This window comes from Taurulus bubalis (assembly GCF_910589615.1).
Source record: "Taurulus bubalis genome assembly, chromosome: 8".
Classification (NCBI taxonomy): domain Eukaryota; kingdom Metazoa; phylum Chordata; class Actinopteri; order Perciformes; family Cottidae; genus Taurulus; species Taurulus bubalis.
This window is the reverse complement of record NC_136596.1, coordinates 10,443,108-10,458,432: the sequence shown is the minus strand read 5'-3', so window position 1 is coordinate 10,458,432 and position 15,325 is coordinate 10,443,108. Positions and strand designations below refer to the sequence as shown.

The window sequence follows — 15,325 nt, the reverse complement described above, 5'->3', positions numbered from 1 at the left end:
TTGCATAATAAACTATGGATCTGTGTTTTTTTTCTCATACAATTCATTACAAACTAATAATATAGGTGATCTGACACAAATAATAATAAAAAAAGATTTAGGATGATATACTCATCACCCTGCATGTTTTGTTTAAGACCTTCCTGAACTATCGCAAGCATAACTAAATATCTGCTCTGTGACTCGACCTTGATGGTGTATCCTGAAATTACATCATCGTGCCCCCATTTGTATGCTTTGGCAGTAGAGTCGCTTTCTAACAGCCAAGTTATATAACATTTGGCTTCCTGTCACTGTTTGCATGACTTCAGTGAATTACTTAAGTTATACACTCTTGCTCCTCCTGTCCTATGTGACGTGCGTGTCTGTATAATGAATGGAAGGCCCTGTGTAAAGTAGAGCATGCACTGGGTCTTTGAGGCAGCAACAATGTTACTTTGTGTTGTTTTTGTGTGAACGGATGCTGTGTTTAAGCTCCTGTTTTTTTTGTGCATATACCAGAAACCTATTTCCAAAAATGAAAAAAAACAACTAATATGTCTGGCTCCTGTAAACGTGTAAAACATATAAATGACAGATGGGCTAAATAAGAAGCTTCGTAAAATGTATTAATGATGTGCCAAAAAGCCTTTGGCGTCTGTTTTTAATTAATGATGATCCTAAATTAGAGACAGATTGCCTTTTGTCTAGACAAGACTGAGAGTGACCTGTAACACTTTTCAAGCACGAGGGCTGCTTGTCTGTCAACACACCCGCCTTCAGTCCACAGTCTCTGGGTATGTGCCGGCCCCTCTTTCCCTTCTGCTGGTGAATTCTTGGATGACGTACCTCCACTTTTGTTTTATTATCTGAGGACGTATCCTGTTTTGGACGTCACTATAGAGACCACGAGAAACAAAAGAATAAGGCCTGAGCTATTTTTCAGGCAATTTCCTTCACTCCTGGACGTACCCATGTTGACTACCATTACTCACCATTTATCCTAGACACGAGCATCCTTTTGCCATTTCCTACTTATTTTTATTAGGTTGCTGGAGCGGAGCAACATGAACTGTGCAGGCAGAACACGACACCAGCATGCAAACAGTGTTTGGTAAGAGACAGGAAACATAGAAATAGGACATTCTTCATATTTTCTCATGGTATCATAATCTGCACTGGTCATTGACTAAATCCTCTTGTTTCAGTCCCCTGTCTTCTTCTTGGCTAAAAGTAAAAACGGTAACGGCTATCTAATAAAATCTCCACTTGGGATCAAACTTAAAACACCTTCTCCATGGACCTGAATCCCACAAGCAAAACAAAGAGATGGAGCTAAGAAAGATAACTTCTTCAAGGTTTCTTAAAGCAGCAAAAAGTAAAGCTACAAATCTGAGTTTCCCCTGATTGTATTAGTCAAATGTGCTGTGACATCACATGGATGTATTATAAGGCTCTCATTGCTTGGGCATATGAGGGAGGACTGAACAGCTCCAAACAACCAACAAAGAGCACTCTGTCGGTCCTGAGAGAGAGCAAGCAACTCTTCTACGACGTCGAACTGGTAAGTGTCGGCCACAACATATGATGAGATCAATACTATATGAATCTTCATTGTCAGAATAGGGACCTGTGTGGAGGCATGTGCCCAGCTTGTTGTATTAATCGAAGCGCAAAAGAAATTAGAAGTTGTCTATTTTCAAGATGCTAAAACTTGTGAGAAATTCTTAGTTTTTTTGTTTTTAATTCCCTTTATGTCTGAGTATGTTGAGGCAGCAGAGCACATGGTGATCAACTGATCAGCTTCAGGCATTCAAAGGGATGAGACAGGATAACAGAGCAGTTGTTAACCGTTAACAGTGGTTGGTTTTAAGGGAAGGATTAGGTGGTTGATAATCAATGATGGCAAATTCCACTGAATGTAACTAATGAGCTCTGTAACTTGTATTATGTTCTGTCTTGTCCTGTATTTCTGCTCTCTCAATATCGCAGCATGAAAAACAACATGTTTTGTATTTTCCCACACAGCTGTGCCACCATTGTAGGGTGATAACATTAGCTCCCTGAGCATGTGTCTGGCCAGTGTGCAGGCCTGTCAGATGATAAGACAACAGCAGTCATATGTTGTCACACAGGAGCATGAGGCTGCAGACAGGAAACAGACTCTTGGTCCAGATCATTGTTCATTGTGCAGCACCATTTTCTCTGCTTACTGCTGCAGTTCAGTCAGTGGGTGAAAACGTATTTAAACAATTAGAAAATCTCGTGGAAAACATGGTGGTTTAGGTTTGGCCCTGTGTTTGGCTTTAAAGTGAACAACAGCTGCTCTCATTCCACTTCCTCCTACTGCTTTACTAATACAAGAGCAATAACTGCAATCAATCAGCACGGGATATTTTCCTCTGAGCAGCCTGAATGAAAACAAAACATGTACAACGATACGTTAACATAATGCAGGGCTTTATTAAATTCAAAATGGAATACTTGCATTAACATATGTTTTTTTAAATTCTAACATCATGTCTACCTCATACATGCGGGAAGATTAAAAAAAGAGCTAACTTTTGTTAATTGAAACCAAATCACCGGTTTGGACAACAAGTTGACTTTTACAAAACACACTGTGGGCTAAGTCGTAAGACTTTGTGAACCTTCAATACTAACAGAGTGTTTAATCAATTGGTCAGACTCAGTGTTCCTGTTATCCCTATCTGCTGTGATACAGATAAGCACAGAACATTGATCACAGACTTTACATGAACACTGTTATTCGGAGGATAAAGCATTTATATCTTAAATATTGATACAGCTGTATCACTTATCAGTCCAAAGTGAGATTGCTGCAAAATGTTGTGACTGACTTGAGCTACTGTGGACAACGAAAGTGCATGTATTACCCAACAGAGGATATACTATTGCAGTTAAAGTTATGAGATAATCTAATTCACCACTCTGTGTGACTGAGTTGTTTTCTTCATGGCCTCTTCCCAAGACTGGAACCCTTTCTAACATGTAGACAGCGATGTGAATTCCAGGTAGCGGCTCATTCCTCTTACTCTTCTGTTTCAGATGCTTTTTTTGTGTGTAATATACAAAGAGGAAATATGAGTGGGGATCAGCAGACACAATAAACAACTCCTGGGCTGGTGTTCCTAACACAGGGCATTATTTGGGAGGATTGGTCTTTTAGTTAACAACATGCCTTTCTCCACAGACAAGTATGGGACAGAACCAGGATAAACTAGAAGGAGATGAAGAGGCCCTCGATGAAGGGTCGGAGGAGACGAGGCCAAGCCCTGACTCTGGATCAGCAGGCAGACATACAGCTGATGTCATGGAGGGAGGAAGCTCCTGTGAGGAGGAGGCCGCTAAAACCAGGGAAAATTCAGGGGAGCCAGACGCTCAGGATCTGGACGGGGGCCCCGGCGAGGAGCCAACAACACCTTCTAGTGAGAAGCACATTAATTTGTGGGTTAGTCCTTTCGCTGCAAGGGAGGTAATACAGGGAGGGGCTGCAGGAAAGGAGGGAGGAGGAGAAGGAGAAGGAGGCAGGACCGCTCCGCTGGTTCCACAGAAGACGGACAAGAACCAAAAGAGCAGTGTGAAGATTGAGGAAAAAGCTGGAGCACACAAGCTGTTCAATCAAATCAAGACAGCGGAGAAGAAGACTGAGGAGGAGCTTTACACATCCTCAAAGATCAAGATGGAGTATCAGGATGAGGGAAAAGTCCAACATGAGGAGATCCAGGATGAAAACTTCTCAGCTGGTGTTTCATATAAGAAGTCTGGCCCGGCTGATACCTCAGAGGATGCATCCTCACTGGAAAACGCAGCAGAGGACTCTGTGATGATAGCGAAGATGAGCAGGTGTGGAGTTCATGCAGGAAGTGAGCTGTTACTGTCTGTTCAGCAAGATCAGCATGGCACCATCATGGCTGAAGTTGAAAATATTAAACTCCGCACAGGAACAGTGGGCCACTTGAGTGAGAGGAAGGAACCGCCTACAGCTCAACCCCAACATCCTTTGAAAAACAGTCTACAGAGAGAGTCTCTATTAGATGTGAGTGATACCATTCACTGTATACCTCCAAAGGAGAGAGCAGACAATGAAACGAAAGAGGAAACATGTGAGGTGAAGCCAGTTTGGAATGACTACTCTTCAAAAAAGCCAAAGCTCACTGACACTGATGATCAAAGGGAGTCAGGAAGGCTTTATCTACCAATAGACACAACTGAAACGACCCAAAATCAAAAGATAGACTCATGTTCAGCGTCAAATCCAGCCTCTGGACCCAGTTCTATTTTAGAGAAATTACTGAAGAGAGATAGGAAGGAGACCACCCCGGCTCTTTCGATTATAGAAGAGGTCGACACAAACGACAAGGGCAGTATGAATGTCACTGCAAAGAAGATCCGTGATTGTGCCGCAACAGAGCTATCCACCGGTAAAATTGACCAGTCCAGTGTGAACACACCTTTGTCCGCATGTGGCATAAAGGAGTTGAATGAAAAAACAACTAAAGAAAACTGTGCAACTAAAGATAATCACATTAGGGACACGGCTATGAAACAGACAGCTGCTACTGACAGTGTGACCTCAGATTGTTTTCAGCATGGAGTGATTTGCAATACTACGTGTGAGAGCTCACTCACAAAATCCCATCGTTCCAAAGCTGTGTGTCAGAGTGCAGAGGAGAACATCAACTCAACAGATGCTTCGGTCAATGAGGATATGGAGATAAAGCTGAACATGGGCCCCTTTAAAATCCTGTCTTCAGACAACTTCCAATCAGCTGTTTCTCATGAGAGAATGTCATGTGGTGGGATCACTGAGGACTCTGCACCTTTATCAGTGTCTGATCTGAAGTCTCCAACCACAAACAGTGGCGGACAAATTGCAGACTCATGCTATTTACTTGCTGGTGAGAAGAAAGGCGGCGCAACCGTGAGACCACCTCTACAAATAAAGTGTGACAGTGAGCCCAAAACTGATCAACAGTTATCTGTCTCTACATGCTCCGTTGCTCAAATTGTGAGCGGGAAGAAGGTGAAGGACTTTAATGTGGACATTGCCACACCAGCTGTGGATGCTGGCTCAGGTTTGGTTGCAGCCGGCGCAGTTATCTCGGAGGAAAGCCACCGGGTCATGAAGCAGGATCAGAGCATGACACTGAACACAGAAAATATGATGCCAGACCAAGCTGAGGAACAACTTGGCAAAGGGGGCGATGACAGTGTCTCAATGAGAAATGAATCCCAAAGCACTCCCAAATCTAGGCCTGTTTCAGAACTTATAAAGGAAACCATTCAACTGCATGAAAAGCTTCAGCACCAGGACAGGCCAAAGACAGCTGAAGTCAAGTCTGATGAGCAGGGCCAGTCTGTGAAGGTGGCACAGATGAAGGCGGCTTTCGACTCAATTCCGAAATCCCCAGACAAGGCAGTCGAGAGGAAACCATCAGTGAGAAGAGGTAGGAGTACAATCTATGATACGGCTATATACATATATATATATATATATATATATATATATATATATATATATATATATATATATATATATATATATATATATATATATGTATATATATACATGTATATATATATATATATACATATATACATATACGTATATATATATATGTATATATATACATGTATATATATATATATATATATATATACATATATATATGTATACATATATATATGTATATATATATATATATATATACATATATACATATATGTATATATATATATATATATATATATATATACATATATATGTATACATATATATGCACACATTATCAAATAAATAGAACATATGAAATAATCAGACACATTTGTTATTAAAAATGTTTTTACCTATGAAGTCTTTCTCTACTCATCCATGATAAGTCGGGCTGCCAGATTCACCCCTAACACTTGGATCAGCCCTTTGTAACCATGTTAAGAAAAGTGCTGTACAAATAAAGTGTATTATTGTGTACAGGACTGGAAGGGGGAAGACAAAAACAATGGGATGATGGAATACAGCTGTTTTCTTCTGTCAAAGTTCTGCATCACTCTGAACGTGTAAAATAACGCCATCTTGTGGGGCTGTAACACACTTGTGGTACATTGTGTTCTTCAGGAGAATTGGAATATATTTTTGATGTGATAAAATTACATCGAGATCAGTAATCTTGTATAAACATGTTCCATGGTCTTCCTGCGTATCACAAACTGGATATTGCAGTTTGTATTCGTGAAATTAGCAGCAGCCTTCATACAAAATCTAAGGATCAAGGAATTACTTTCTCTCATAATATAATCATAATAATAATAATAATAGGGAGATAATGATTTAGAAAAAGATGGTAAATAGACACACACAAACTATAGTACCACATGAGATTATAATGGCATAAAGCCGCCATGAACACACAATTGATGTGATTTTCGCTATCTGGGAACCTGAAGAAAAGAGGCGTGAGTTATGTTCCCTTGTTATCCAAAACGTCGCTCTGATTGGGCGTTGAAGCCGTCCGTCAAAGGCCCCTGGTCCACACAAGCCTCGCCAAGCCAAGCGAGGGGGCGGGACTAGCGTCAGAGTGGGCAAAGAGCACACAGAGCGGTTGGTGTCAGCACAGCAGCGGCTCCGGCAGAGGGAGAAATCAAGAGGGAAGAGCGTAGGACTACTGTGTGCTATCATTCGGCTTTCGGGAATACTTTTATTTTCCTCTCAGAAGGTAGGTTACAGATTATGTGGATTGTTTAGACTCTGTTTGGTTGTTGCCACCCCACCCCCACCCTTAAATTGGTTGCGAACGGTCTTCGTTTTTCAAGCTACAGCCGAAAGTGCATGCGCGAGCTAAAAATGAATCGGGATAGTCCGTGGAACAGTTTTTTTTTTTAGCTAGCACGAGCCTTCAAAGGCGGTTAACTGACATCGCCAAAAAAGTTTCTCACCAATAATCAGAGCAATTGATGATTTCAAACAGTTCCTTTTGTTGTTTGGTGGATCATGAACGACATGAAATGTGCTGGTGCACGTTACAGTGCTGGGTGGGGTAGCTAACCACAGTGCGGCAGGAAAACTTATCTCCGGAACGATACATGCAAGAAGGTGCAGGCAGCACAACCGCGCCCTGGCCCCTGGCACCCCGACTGCTGCTATTGGCTCTAATGGACTCAAACCGTTCAAATATTCAAGAATTAACTCTTTCATTTATAGAGACGATTATTTATTTGTTGTCAATTTCAACTTCGCCATTTCATTTCAATAGCAAGATTCATCCAGATGCCGGGTTCCGGTTTGACCCACTAACACACACTGGTATGGAAGATAAACGGGGAGGAAAGGCTCATGGCGTTGAAGCGGTCACTGCTTTTTGCTAGCAACTAAGAATGTAACCCAAATTAATAACCACTGTGTCTTCCACCAGCTAGTATGCTTGTTGGGCCATAGCACGTGCAGAATTGTTGGGATGAAATTGAGCAGAATCTCTGCAGGTATCTGCCTCAACCTGTTATATCAACGTTAACGTCAATGTGGACAGACAGAACAGCTGCACCTGAGTCCATCGGTATTATGGTGACAGGTGTTTTTAATTTGAGCCCTTTTGCAGAACAAGGGTTTTGCTTAATGTAAAGTAAGATGGTACATTATTATTTTATCCACAACTGGACCAAATATGTTGTGATCAAATTGGGTTTGCTCATTGTTTTGACAGGAACATGTAATCTTGTAGTGTGTCATGAGTAAGGCTACCAGATTATTTTTATTATTGATTTTTGTATTTATTCAAAGTGTCGTCTATAGGGTTAGGGTTTATGACACAAGTGAAATAAAGGAATATTGTTAGGATTTGTTTAACCGTCGTCCCATTCATATTCAATTAATAATCACACAAAATAGAGACAAGCAGCATATCCTCACATTTGAGTAGTTTGAACCCAGAGAGTGATGACCCAACTAGTCCTGTGTGACCCTACTCCTTCTGTACGCCACCACCGACTCATTTGCTTGTTCATGACAATATAGAAGTTTGATGTGTAATGACTGGCTAGTGTGCCAAAAGAGCAACATGATTATTATGTTTGGCCCCAGTGTTGAACCAGGTTACAGTCTTGAACCAGGTTACTTGCGTGTGTAAACAGCTTCGGGGTCTCAGGCGTTTCCCTCGCCGAGACTCGCTGTGGGATGCAGAGCAGGTGAACGCTGACAGGGTGACCCCAGGGTGAACAGTCAACAGTACTACAGCTGTGTTTGGGCATGTTAGCCATTCCATGCACATCAACCTCTGCTGGTTGTGCTGCAGTACAAGGTCTTCAGACGTGTGTAGCCGGCCTTTCTTCACCAGAGCTAGGGAGGAAGTGGGTCAGGAAGCACAGGGAAATAAGCACAAGATGTGAAGGAGTGTTGGTTCCTATTAGCTGCATCAAGGAGCGCTGATGTGGGCCGTGGTGAAATCACAAGTGCGTTTTTAACTATTTTAATTGGTTTCATGTCAAAAAGATCATGACGTTTAGCATTCAAAACATTCATTACATCTACTTTATCAGTGTTGTTGGAGGTCCAGCTTTTTCCTGCTGGCCATCTGAAGTCCTTGTTCATTATTATACTGACATGGTTAACAAGTACAGGTTCAGACAGGCTTCGTTTTTGTGGACTAAGGAATGTGTACTTAAGATAGAACTAGCTAAGCAGCAGTTTTATATCTCCCCTGTTACAGTTCGTTCTCATATCACGCTACTGAAATAATCATGTGGAAATAAGCTAAATATTTGGTCAACAGTTTGGCATCTTCATCTCACTTGGACTTGAATAGTGCATTCTTTTAACATGTCAGAAATACCCCAGTTTGTGTCCAGTCCTGTCGGTTCAAGATGTTATCTCAATCCACACTTTCAAGAGGCCTTTCTGCCAGAGACTCTTCAAATGATTTTTGATTTACATGATGAGTTTCCTTGCTACAATTTCTTTTTTCATATTAGTGTGTTTATTGGTTTGGACCAGGCTGAAGATGGAAGATCACATGCGGCTCATTCTTATTTGGTTAAAAAAAATCACACATGGCCTGAGAACAGTGGATGTTGTATTAACTAGAATTGTTTAAGAATACAATCCATCACTCTTTAATAAGCCATGATTAAGTATTGCATATTAAAATAGAAATCTAAATGGTTGTCTGTCTTGGCTTGTCAGATTTTACATATAGGGTGAACTATGATTTCTCCCTCTCTTGTATCGGTTATATGTTTTTTAGAAATAAGTTTGCAAATCAAAGAGGAATTTCTGATGCCCTCTCCTGTTTCGACGAGCCCGTTACCGCTTTATTGCTTTACAGTTTAGCAATTGCACATATACACACAGACTAATACCATTTCTTCCATTGGGCTTTCCCACCACAGCTGACAACATCTGTTGAAATGGAGCAGTGGTTTGTGCATTGCTCATTGGGGGAGGGGAAATAAGATGAAGAAGAAGGGACATTCTATGTACTCAAGCTGTAATATTTCAGAGATTTCCTTTTGTCCTCTTGTAGTGTCTGTTATGTTGATCACCTGATGGGAAAGAAGCAAGTGACATCTTAGGTAGAGTATATGTTCCAGTTGTGTTGCTGTAGTTACTAAAGTAATCCTACACACAAACACTCATGAAACTAGAGATTTTCCTGTGAGTCATTTTGTAGGACTTTAAAATTAGTCTCGTTTAAACCTTGACTTTTATGATAAAAAGTATAGGCGTTGGTCTCTTTTTTTGTAATTTGTTTTTAAAGGAGCAATGTTCAACATTCAGAACATTAATATATCAGTAAATTACTATTTGCTGTTAAAGATGCAGTACTGTAGAGTTATGTCTACCTGAGCAGAGCATGAAGTTGATCTCCCCCTGTGTGTGTTGTTATCCGAGCTTCTCTTTGCTTTGTTGTAGCCAGGCTGGCCCCCATGATTTTAGTGCATGTGAGCGTGCCACACTGGCTAGTTCACGGCCGCCATTCTGCACTGCTTTCATATGGCGGTTAGCGCTGATAACTGTCGGTGAGCAACTACCCACCGGTTCCCCCTTAGCTAAACACTGTTAGCTCTGCCAGCATGTTTGCCATAGTTTGTGCTGTTGCCGCTGTTAGCACCGTTAGCTATGAGCCTCTGGCTCAGGTTTGGTCGAAATGCCTATCTCATATTATGGACCTTTCTAAGTCTTGCAGCACAGAAATGCAGTTGGAAATGTGGTTTGTGCCGGAGTAAAATCTAAAGTATGGTCAGCATCAAACTAAACATACAGACATGGATGGATGTTAATGTTGGCCATGTCTAAAATCTAAGGTGTCATGCTTCCCCTTTTTTGAAATGGGTAGTTTGCAAAACTTTGTGATTTGACTTTTGGTGTTGAAATCCTTTCATCTGTAAATGTCTGACACGCCACGTCATTGGTGTGTGTGTGTGTGTGTGTGTGTGTGTGTGTGTGTGTGTGTGTGTGTGTGTGTGTGTGTGTGTGTGTGTGTGTGTGTGTGTGTGTGTGTGTGTGTGTGTGTGTGTGTGTGTGTGTGTGTGTGTGTATACAACCTTTACCTACATGGAGACATTTGATTGGACCTGGTAATTGGTTCAGTCTATGTGTTATCTAGCAGTGAGTTGGACTTTGAGCCACATTGCTCCTGTGTCTGCAATTCTCATTTCCTATAAAGAATACAGTAACATTCTTGAAAACACTAGTGCGGAAATGGTTCCAGTTGTACTCCAACTGAGCAGAGCACAGGCTACATGGTCACTTGGGGTGGGAGAAAGGTGTAAAAGCAGCACCTTATCTCTTTGTTGCAAAAAGCACTGGAATGTAGCTGGAATCTGATTCCAATGGTGGTTCGTGGCCTTGGTTACAGGAAGGCGACTTAGGTGGCGTCTCATGCGGTCTTGGTGACAAAGGGCAAAAGGCAGCCAGTGTATGGGGAGCACTGAGGCGACATCACTGGTGTGTGTGTGTGTGTGTGTGTGTGTGTGTGTGTGTGTGTGTGTGTGTGTGTGTGTGTGTGTGTGTGTGTGTGTGTGTGTGTGTGTGTGTGGTGGCGAGGGATGGCATGGGCAAAGTGTGGGGGGGGGGGGAGGGATTTGACCATTACTCGCTGTCTCTAAAGTTACAATATGAAACCTTCTGACAATACATTTTTAATACTGTCACAGGCAGCCTCCACCCTGTATTGTAGACATATGAGCCGACCATTTGTTAGTGCCTGCCTTGCAGTGACCTGGACTTTGGCTGCCAAGATGACACTAGAAGCCACATAGCAGGGAAGTCGGCAATAACAGCAATGATGAAAAGCCCCAACAAACAAAGGAATTGCGAAATTAAACATGTAGCAGATAAGACTTGTTGAGAAACATGGTTGAGCCCTTGTTTTATTTGCTGATTGGGTGTATCTGCATGGGCTTTATGCGTGCCAGTGACTTCCGCTTCCACAGGAATACTCTTCTGCTTCAGTCCAAACAAGCTTCACATTGTAGTTTCAAGTGGTATGCACATACAACAGCTGCTATGTTTTGTTTGTTTTTCTAGTGTTAAAGATCAGTCAAAGAGTAATTCTGAAAATATGTGTATTTAGTCAATTACTAAGGTTCATAAAGTTTTTCTTTTTCACTTAGTTTCGGTTTGAAAGTGTTGTCTCTGACTTAACCTTTTAAGGCTGTGAGAGGACTTGTGGTTTTTACTGTCAAGTCCAACCAGTTGTTAGAAACGTGTCTATTTTCTGTCAACACTACATTTCGTGATACCAATTCAGGGCAACAACCTCAGGAGGAATCGTCTCAGAAATATTTACACTTGGCATGTTTGATGATAAAAACGTATGGAAGAGTAACGGAAATACTTGCACATACAGCTTAAACGGTAGTTTTCTAAAATAACTTGTAGAGACTATGACGGTTTCGTCATAATGCTGCTCTAAATCTGCGGCCCCTCCTCCACTGTGATTAGAAGTGATTTAGCCTAAATTGAAAATGTTTCAACTGTCAGGGTCCAGGGAAAAACCTGCAGCTTTCAGCAGGCAGCAAGCTCCAGGTCTGAAAAGTGAAACCGATGCAGAAGTGCAGCAAAACAATTTCCAATTGGTTTACTGGAAGGCAGCCGTCTGTACTGTGAGGTGAGCCCAACAACGAGCATGAAGGGTCTCTAAATTATTCTGTTGGTTAAATGTAGGATTGTCTTTTATTTTACTGACTCATGACAAGATTGCCATTTCGTGAAATTACAAGGAAAAGGACAACCATATCATTTGTGTTTGTAGTCTTGGTATGCAAGTGGTTTGAATAACCAATGAAAGTGAAGTATAGCACTAAATGTTTCATAAGACCCACATTTCCTCACCAGAATTGTCAGATATAAATGGAGTTTAGGAATGCAGAGAAGGATGCTGGAAAGTGTGTCACACTCGTCCCATTTCCTGTTGGTCATTTCCTCAGGCTGTGGAGTCCTCCTTTTGTCTCTGCACATCAGGGTCAGCTCTGCTGGCTCAGGAGGCAATGAGGTACATAGCTCTCCTTTCATCTGATTTGCCCAACAAATTGTCCTTTTGCTTGAATTGTGCCTGGATCAGTGAGCTGCAAATCTCAGGAGAGTGACACTGAGTAGCATAGCATTCCCCCAAGGTGTGTCTCTCTTGCTCTGTCTCTCTGCCGGGTGTCTGAGGCTGTCAGACTGGTGCCAGCCTTTTACTGCCTCAACACAGCCCCTGTTGACATTGTTGCGTACAAATGTCAGCTGTGTTCTTTATGACGTTTATGTTTGGGAAAGAGGGTGGGCCATAAAAGCTGAATATTGAAAATCGATTTCCTGGATTCAGAGTTGACTTTAATTTGGCTCCTACAGTTATTTGGAGGTTGTCTTTCAAGTTTGTTTTTAACTTTTCAAAGATGCCACTTTATCACTTCATTTGTATTATTTTAAATTATTCATAACTGTGTGGTCCACTGGATGAGGGAAACCAGTCTTGTAGTGCTTTTCTTCTTGCTTCACCAAAGGGTACAGGATGGCTCACTGTAGTTAGTCTAATGCAGGGGTGCCCACACTTTTTTGGCTCACGAGCTACTTTTAAAATGACCAATTCAAAAAGATCTACCTACATTAATAATGCATATATAAGCATAAGCATTATTAATGTATAAATATACAGAGTATACTTTATATTTACAATATTGGCGTACCTTGCATAACTGCATGAACCCTTATGACACAATACAATTCTGTACATTTTTGGTCATTACATTTTACTCTGATGACTTCACTGCATGGAACCAGCAGGGTTGCATAGTCCGGACAGTAGCTGCTGGTAGTCAGCGTCAGGCAGACCAAATGGTCATCAGTCATGGTGGAACGGTGTTTGGACTTAATCTTTTTCATGTGGAAAAAGGCTGACTCTAGGGCTGCAACTAGCGATTATTTTCATAAACGACTAATCTATCGACTATTTTTTTGATTAATCGACTAATCTAATGACTATTTCCCATAGCAAATTAAGAATAGTAACTCAAAATGTTGAAATTTGAACTTCAAATTATTTGAGTAACAAGATCTGAACATCAGAACATCATCACAACAAATAAATTAAATAGTAATACAAATTAAAGTGCAAATATGCTTTAAAAGTAAAGAAAAAGTACAAATAAAGCTTTAAAGGTAGCTCAACATAGCAATCAAGCCTCTGAACGTGCAAAATAACTAAAGAATAACTGGGCTGCAAGTGCCATTCAAAGTCCAAAAGTTTAAAAAAATTGTCCATCCTACCCGATAATTAAAGCGCAAGGGTTTAAAAGTAAATCAAAATGACTTATTACAGTCCCACGTCTTGCTGCTCCCTCCTTCAGGGGAACACACAATTTACACACGTTTTAAATTGTAATTCAGAAACGTGAGCATATTGACATACTCTTAGTTGGTTGTATTCTGCATGTTTAACAACATGGAGAAACTCCTGTATCTCCGGACAGAGCTCTATAAGCCATCTCACATCAGTGTGCAGCAGGAAGTCAGAGTGACTGCAGTCCTTCTCCAGATGCGCACAGAACATCTGTCTTTGAAGAGCTCTCGCTCGATTAGACGATCTTTGTTGCCACATCCGTGATCTCTTTCATGTTTAGCGTTGTAGCCCATCATGCTTGTTGGTGTATTATGCAGTGGTAATTAAGGAAGTCGGGGAAAACATCTCCCTGTACTTGGCAATACATCCATTCAAGCGGCCAACCATTGCGGGCGCAGCTTCCGTAGTGATTGACATTAATTTGCACACTGGGAGCTGGGTTTTGTCGCTAAAGTTTTTTAAATTTTTTTTAATTATTGTTATTTTTTAAATGGCATGCGATCTACCCGCACTACCTCCGCGATCGACTGGTAGATCGCGATCGACGTATTGGGCACCCGTGGTCTAATGAAAGGAGGACAAATATCTGACTTCAAGGACTATTCCTTTTTTTTTTTAACAGATACGGCTACAAAATGGGCAATACTAGCATCAAATGCATGGTCGTGATTTTTTTTATATATATATATATATATATATATATATAAAAAAAATAGCTGGCTTTGTTGAGACCGTCTATCAATCTCCTCCGCTAGATTTCAGCACCCGGGACAGCACACGCGAGAGACTACACGCAACAAATAGCACTGTCCGCCGTGAAATAAAACATATTTTATATTTTAGGCCATATTGCCCAGCCCTGTGCTCCTGATATAAATGTATTAATTGACATATGGTAAATTCCCCAACTGTATACAAATAAGTGATTACCCTGCAAAAATGAACCCTAATGTTTTTTTTGTTCCTTTTCTGTCTTGCCACATGTATCAGTTGGAATGGCTGCTAACCACGGTGAGCATCCAGTGACTAAGAAATGGTGATTTCTTCCTGAAAAGGATCGTCAGGAAACGCAACAAGGCTTACTCACAAAGACCCAGTGTTGCATAGTCGGCTGTGACCCAACCCAGTCTGCTCTGACCTACAGCGTGTACACTGAAATAGCCCCAGCCTCTCTTTAAAAGGTTTAAAATCCAAACTGTCAGTTTTGGTGATCTTGGAGAGGATTTATTAATGTTTTTTTTTCTGTGACTGTATCATAGGTCACATTTAGCTATCATCTTGGGCATATTGGGATGGAACTGGTCCTGATTTGTTTCCTTGATTGATTGTAACAACAGTAACATATGGTGTTGAACATTTCCTGCTGTTAGTGGAGATAAATCCTAGTGTGACTGGGGATCTTTGTGCAGGCCCAGACTAACCTCAAGAATGCAGTGATTGTTTTGTCAAAGCTAGTCACACTATTGTTGTAAAACAGCACATCTTATGAAGATCTCCTGCATAAAACA

At 41.2% G+C, this 15,325-nt stretch overlaps 1 protein-coding gene across 1 annotated transcript in view; it reads left to right on the top strand.

The window, feature by feature from the left end:
- The first annotated feature begins 6,632 nt into the window (after positions 1 to 6,632).
- Positions 6,633 to 15,325, top strand: part of coro1ca (coronin, actin binding protein, 1Ca) — a 32,494-nt gene continuing 23,801 nt past the window's right edge. Inside the window, exon 1 of the mRNA XM_079222365.1 lies at positions 6,633 to 6,716. The gene's annotated coding sequence lies outside the window, so the exon portion shown is untranslated. The remainder of the gene's footprint in view (positions 6,717 to 15,325) is intronic.